The 7539-nt window shown below is 41.4% G+C and overlaps 1 pseudogene; it reads right to left on the reverse strand.

Annotated features, from left to right (window-relative positions):
* Positions 1-5176: 5176 nt before the first annotated feature.
* Positions 5177-6272, reverse strand: LOC117151898 (annotated as a pseudogene).
* Positions 6273-7539: the final 1267 nt, after the last annotated feature.

The following is a 7539-nucleotide window of genomic DNA, read 5'->3' on the forward strand; positions in this document are numbered from 1 at the left end:
GTGTGTCTAAGGACACGGGACTATCAAATTTGTTGACGACAATTTTGGTTAAGGAAGTGAGGGCAGTAGACACCGTCTCCGATTGGATAATAAGACAGTTGGTGGACCAGGAAGGGTTTTAGCCGCCCTCGCGAGAAAGTTGCTAACGGAACATACCAGATGTGAAGAAAACCAAGTTTCTAAGCTAACACGTGGTAAACAATAAACGTAAAGAGATATTTAAGACAGGAAATACTCGCTTGGTCCGAAGGACCTTAACTATAAAAATGCCAAGGCCCCTGGTGGGTACTTAAGACTATTGAGGGTGCGCACCAAGGATATGCAGACATCTGGGTGCCATCCTGTCCGTGGTGTGTGGCCTGATCTCTGATGTGAATTGGCGTTACAGCTTCGGGGTTTTCAGTTATTCGGTAACACAGCTAGCGTGCGGATCTGGACCAGCTCAAATTGTATTCTTACTTATAATTACACTTCTATTTAAATATATTTTCTGCCTTACAATTTATCCACGAGTTTTCTCTGTTTACACATCGAATAACCCCAACAATTTAAATATAATTCGAGAAATCTAAGATTCAACATCTAGACTAATACGTAGCGGTTACTATCGAAGATCAAGATCAGATCCTAACAATATGTACGCATATGTACACATTTTATTTAATCACTTTATATTTATATTTCTTTAGTTATTTTAGAAGTTAAACTATGTTCTACAACATATCGATAATGTGATAATCATTCCTGATTTTATTCATTAGTTTTAAATACCGTATAGTGCTGCGGAATCTTGTTCACAGTTAAACTACAAATTACATCGTGTCTCTTTATTCTTTTAGCTTTAGTGTGGATGCATATCCCCAGTATATACTCCAGGGTCTCAGCCATAACCCGGCACCTTTTAAATTTCTAATCTATTTTGTTATTAGCTCTTCTGAACGCTACTTGTGATGTTCTCGATTAGCCCGATTTTCATTCTACTAGTCTGACATGTGATATTCATGTTTGGTACAAAATTTTTATTATGAGTCATTGTATAGAGAGGATTCAGAAATACTCTGAAGACCTCGATAATCTTCTTGCACGCACATGTCACAGGTGAAATTCGACCAACTATGCGATAAGATAGCAAATTCCAAACGCCTTATCCTGAGTGACCACCGGGGTAGCATCCGGTCACTTTACCCGTTCTCAGAAATATATGATAAGTACGACCAAAGTCTTTTTCCACTCCAACGAATAAAAAATATAAATACTCCTCCCAAAATCATCCAAGTCAGTCTGAATAAGTCCGAACCAGTGTACACATTAAAAAGTCTATCGTTGCGAACTGCGAATAAAGAGTTACCATTTAATTATTGTATAAAAAATTGAGTGGAAATAAAGAACTCGATTTCCTGTTTGGAGATCGACATTTTTTTTAAGTCATTTGTTGAATGTTTACGTTACACACGCTTGTTGTCAGCCGACTCCTCTAGATTCTTCTAACAGTTTCCAATCATCTTTTGTCTCAACTGAGACCTGGACGCCCTCTGACGCTTACACACACATTCACATGTACAGTGTAAATGTATCATCTACCTAACAGTCATACTCGTCAAAGCACGCCAAAGGATAAGCTACCCAGATATTGGAACAACGCATAGAATCATTGAATCTCATACGTTGCAATATAGGATTCTGTACCGTAAAGTGGACGCTTCATATTCAACAGGAATCCCTCCAGAACGCCGATTATTCTCTCCGCTCTCTGACATCACTATCGATCTTGTATTTGCTGCAGTTGTTCAGTTCAACTTCCAAATACCTCACCGAAATTAATTCTTTATTTTAATGATCGTGTTCGCAGTTTCCATTTTAAAATTCCTGGGAATACTTTTAGCCGGCCACTTTTCTCCACAGCCATCCACAAGTTATGTTTTACGTGTTATGTGTTACAAATATTTTCTATATTGAGGAGTTCGTGACATCTTCGTATCGAGCGATGTATCAGGCTCTAATACAAAGCCGGATTAAACGAAACAATCACACACAGTAAACTCACACGATGTTGCGAGACAGAACAAGTCTCTATTGCAACAATCAAAACTCTGGACAAACGTAACAAATATTCTACACTTAATTTAAATTAATTTTAAATTTAAATTGCCAAGCGCGACGTATTCCACCCAGCTGCAGTTGCGGGCCTGTACGCTCCATTACAGCTAGGTCGCCCCATCTCACCTCGACAAACCCACGCATGCGAAGAGCTCCCCGGCAAACCGAACCAAAAGACAGCGATCAAGCCGTCAAGATTAGCCGCTCTCCGAAAGTCGTCAGGCAGCCCGTACGACTCAGTCGCCACGCCAATAACCCTATATCTGCAAGGCTCTGGGACATCGAATCCTAAGCGCGGCAGAAGTGATTGAGTTTGACTTCGAGGAACTTTAGCAGGTTCGAGGGCCAGTATTAAAAGCTGTATAAATCGGCTGAATTTCTAATTCTAGAACCATTCAGCAACAAGGTGCTATTCAACATTTTTGTCGCGTCCCAGACACTTGCCCTTAACGTCTGCTTTTCTAACATCTACAAATCGATAGCCACGTTCGGCAATCTCCAACATTGTCAACGCCTAATTCGATAATTTTCGGTACTCTAAAGTTTATCGACAAATCATCAACTTGTCATAGTGATAAATAGCGAGCGGCAATTATTTTCGCTTTCACGTCTGCCATGGGCTTCTTTTTGCCTTCCCCACCGAAATAGTTTAAATCGTTGCGTGTTCAAAAATGCAAAGGATTCCGCAAAAAGGCCCTTCTCTCTGCGGGCTTCCTCTGTATGACTTCCTCCTCCACCTATCCAGTGGACACCGGCGTCCGCCTGCTCCCCAACCGCAACCTCAATCTAAAAAGGTTCTGAGAGACTATAACCGGTTTATCTCATTCATTCAAAATAAAAAGGCTGAGGATAAACCACGTTTGAAATGAAACTATTGTTACAAGCATCTGATATCTCACTCCAAGAATTTCTTATTAATTGAATAATAAGTAGGATATGCTACGTGTTGCGAATTATCAACTAAAGAGGTCAACCGATCGGTCGATATCATCGCGAACCTTGAATGAATTAACGCTCAAGGTGGAGGAGGTTTAACCCTTTCGTTTCGAGCGCCGCTTATGGGCAACACCCGCGAGATGACCTCCAGACCAACATAGAGCGATCGAGACGGGCACAAGACCTGCTCTTCCAGACGTAAGGGAGAGCAGGGTTGCCTTGGCAGTGGTAGTCGAGCCCTATCGTGTACTACACACCCCGGATTGGATTGGATACCTGGATGGCTTGGTCGCCATAATGTGGACGTCAGCGGCGGGTAAGTCCGCCTCCGGGGTCCTGCTCGAGCAGAGCAAGGGGTATGTCGCGATCGAGTGGGCTGGGATGATGGTGGTGGACGTATATGTCTTCCCGAACAGCGACCTGGTCGCATTTGGGGAGTTTGTGGACGGGGTTGGCGATTGCTTGAGACGATACCTTCCTCGTCAGGTTCTCATCCTGGAGGACTTTAATGCCCAGTCCTCGCAAAGACTGACCCTTGTGGCCGGGTGCTGTCAAATTGAGCTGCAGATCTCGGGCTCCTATTATTGAACAGAGGCTCGACCAGCACGTGCATGATGTGGAGAGGGTGTTCCGTCGTCCATATTGCATGGGGCACCCCCAACGCGTTTCGACTGGTCTCAGGCTGGAAAATTGCAGACTTCGGTTCGGGACGCGATGGAGAGCGGACGTGTTGACGGGTTGTTCCCGCTAGCCAAGTGAATATACGAGGATGTATGAATGTGTGAGTTTTGGTAGGATTGCAATGGGTTATAGTGGGTTATAAGGTGGCGGGAAGTGTAATAATTGCAAGGAAGTAGTGCGATAAATTTTAAAGGGTGTGAAGTGGAATGAGATAACAGGTGAATGGATGTGAGTGGAATAGCGTTTGGTGGATGTTAGAATGTGTGTTGCAATGGAGTCGATATAGATGATGATCGAGTGAGTGAGTTGCAAGATGTTTAAATATAATTAAATGATAATATCCTCGCTGAACAAGAATAAGCGGAGTAATTGGAGGATATAATATGAACTGTGTGAGAAACGAGAAGTGCAACGGACAATAATCGTATTTCACAAAATAGGTAATACAGAATAGGTTTATATTATTTTATCTCAACATTATAAGCAGACATACAATAGTGTATTATCGTGGACGAAAGGCCTAAGAGATATCGGGTGAACCATAAACAATGTCGCGCCGAGGTGCCGACAAGCCCATCAATGTGTCGTCGGTCCTTCAATAGTTTCGTAGAAAAGGCCTACGTGACCCTGGCCACGAGTTGTTGCGGAACACGTGCGTGGTGGGGCTAAGACAAAGGGACAAAGGGCTGCTAAGGGAGAAAGACTAATTAACAGTCAGTGTCAGTGGAGAAGCCAGAGAGTGTGAATTGAGAAGTCAGGGAGTGCGAGTTGCATTGTTGAGAGAGTGTTGCTAGCGTTGTCGAGAGAGTGTGATCAGCGTGTGAGAGAGAGCGTTTTATCCGTGGTGACGAGAGTTGCAAATTAACTATTTAGTCGTCTAAATTATAGTACGTTATTGTGATTAGTTCATGCTAAACAACCATCGTTTCCTGTTTAATCAACATCTGTACAATCCATTCATTGTAAATAAATTAATTGTAGTAGTAAGATACTACAATAGTAAAAGCATAACAATTCAATATAATTATTTAATAATAAATACTTAACATAATTATTTCCTTTTTTCACGCTATTTTTTAAAACATGTTAGGCAGAGTGCCAGTTGGCCCTTACAACGATTACAATATGTTGTTACTTTTTTGGCTATTTTCGCGGCATATTCTCTACCTTTTATTTTAGAAATGCGTTTATAGCATTGTTTACACCGCCATCTCATTTTTCTTGCGGGCCCTTGGTACGACTGCAGAAAATGTGAATGTTTTTTGAGCAGTATTTCATTTTCACTTGGCATTTCTTCTCTGTGGGGATTCACTGTACTTAAAAGGTGATCAATAATTTCTTTGCGGAATCTTAAGACTTTGATACTTTTAGTACCCCATTTTCTATGTACATACCATGTACGAGGTAAGTCCCTCATATTAATTCTACTACAAGTTTTCTCCATTTTATGGTTCTGCGCAAATAACTATAATAGGATGACATCTGATCGGACTCATATCTCATAATTCATAAAGCCACGCCGTTGCTGTTTTTGTCTTGCCTGCGGCGGTAGAGATTTTTTATTCATTTTTATAATGCCACAAATAAATATTTTTTTTTGCAGAAGTTCCTCGGCCAAAGGGGCACTAGTATAAAAGCTACCAGTAAATAATATACGGCCTTCAAATAATAATTCACCTATCAATGTCATTATTACATCATGCGCATGTGTTCACTATTCTGGTTGCATTTTTCCGGCATAAATATGAATATTATGGGTGTAAACTTTCGGAAGGCACAGTTTATAAAATTTTACCCCATACTTATGCCGCTTGCCTGGGATATATTAGCGAAAACTGAAGCATCCTTTCCACGGAACCATGATTTCGTCAATTACAATATGTTTACCAGGTTTAACAGTATTTTTGAACGTATGGACAAATGCGTCAACAATATTTCTAAGTTTATACAAGCGATCCTCAGTCCTAGCCGTGGAATTGTCGGAAAGACATAAATATTTAAGTATCGATATAAACCGATCGCGTTTTGTATACGTGAGTTCCAATATATCTTCTTTCGAGACCAGTATAATCTAATTTCAGATAGCGGCGCTACATCCATGAAAAGCAGGATGCCAGTAAAAGTGTTCAATTCGTCTTTTGTAACAGGTTTCCAGGCCAGTTGGTGTCTTCTGCTACTAGATGCAGAGTTCTCCATGCATTGTACAGCATATTTATTCGTTTCCTCAACGATCATTTCTAATATATAGTCCGTGAGGAATATCTTATATAAAAAGCAGGGTCGTCGCAGTCCGTGTCATCAATTAACAACTCTTCTTCTTGCGAATACTTATTCATGGCTTGATCTCTTTCTCTTATTTCTTGGCATCCTTCATAAAGATCCTCTTCGTCTAAATCCGACTCGAAATCTTCTTCTTCCGTGGTATTGTCGTTTACTTCGTTAGCTAACGGTTCGTTGTCATCACTTGCCTCGTCTGAAGAAGTTGAAAATATATGTGCTGTTTGTATAATTCTCCTGCTTCCAATTATTGATTCATCAGACGAATCACTGATCTTCATATCCACGGTATATGATATATTATTTAGATGGGCAAAAATTAAAAAAGAAAAATGCTAATACCAATCTAGAAGAAAATAAAGTTTTGATTACCTTTACACTTATTAGAAGAAATGTGTGCTCGGGAAACTCGTTATGTTCTCAATAATCATCCCCAGTTACTAGATCACACATTATATATTTAGAAAGTGCCGGCTGGGGCGAACTCGTTCCCTCAGAAATCATTGATTTCTCTCACTATGTGTGGGCGGCCCTAAAAGTCAAATTCGGCCGCTGGAAAATCGCGTGATGGTCCTCATCGGGCCACTTAGCCCGACAGTATATCATTCTTCGGCGATCCTGGAAACAAAACTCTAGTGCATCAACTCGCACCTTGGAAGTATTCGGGTCTCGAGTGTTAGGTCACCTGGAAATCGTCAGTCAGGGGTTAGACGGAATTGTCGCTCGCACTCAACATAATTTACGACTAAAACTTACATATGTCCTAACACTATTTTCGTTGTGCACGTTCCTTACGCGCGCCGTTGTTCTCCGACGAACATACATGGCTATTCTTTTGTCCTGTACGGAATTGAAAAATTTTTTAATTTGCACTATGAACGTTTCTTATAGAAAAATGCTCACAGAATTGCGTACGATCGTCAGAATTCGCGTCAGACCTCTACTTTTTGAGAAAAATCAAAAAGAGTACAAAATTATGGCCAAAGCTGGTCCCGTCAGCTTTACTTAACATTTATATGTCAAGTCAACGTCCGAATCTGGGCCCGAGTCGTCCTCGTGGCGAGGGCTTGGGACAGGTAAGGATTCCTCACTGAAGCTATCCATGTTTTTTTTTACACTGAAGTTTATTGACACACACGAAATTGTTACAGAGTTGACACAAACTCACAATGATCACACACTCGCGACGCTAGTGACAATGGTCTTAGGTTCCATAACGAATCCGCGGACAACGAGACGGTAGTCGTACGCACTCGCAAAAATCTAAGTCAGATTCTGTGTTAATATTCACTGACCGTAAGGCGTTAATCTTTTTTCGCGATGAGATCGCAAGAGAGAATGACTTTCCGTCCCGGTGATACCTCAGAGAAAAACTATGACGGGGTGTGTCTAAGGACACGAGATTATCGGATTCGTCGGGATATCCTACGTTCGAAAAGTAAGGGAAATTGACGTTGCTGCTAATTGGCCAATCTCCATATCGGTAGTTAGAAAAGGATGCTAGCCGCCCTCGAGGGAAGGTTGCTAGTGGGAGACGTCGTTCGTGGA

This window comes from Bombus impatiens, unplaced genomic scaffold (assembly GCF_000188095.3).
Source record: "Bombus impatiens unplaced genomic scaffold, BIMP_2.2 scf_0521, whole genome shotgun sequence".
NCBI lineage: Eukaryota > Metazoa > Arthropoda > Insecta > Hymenoptera > Apidae > Bombus > Bombus impatiens.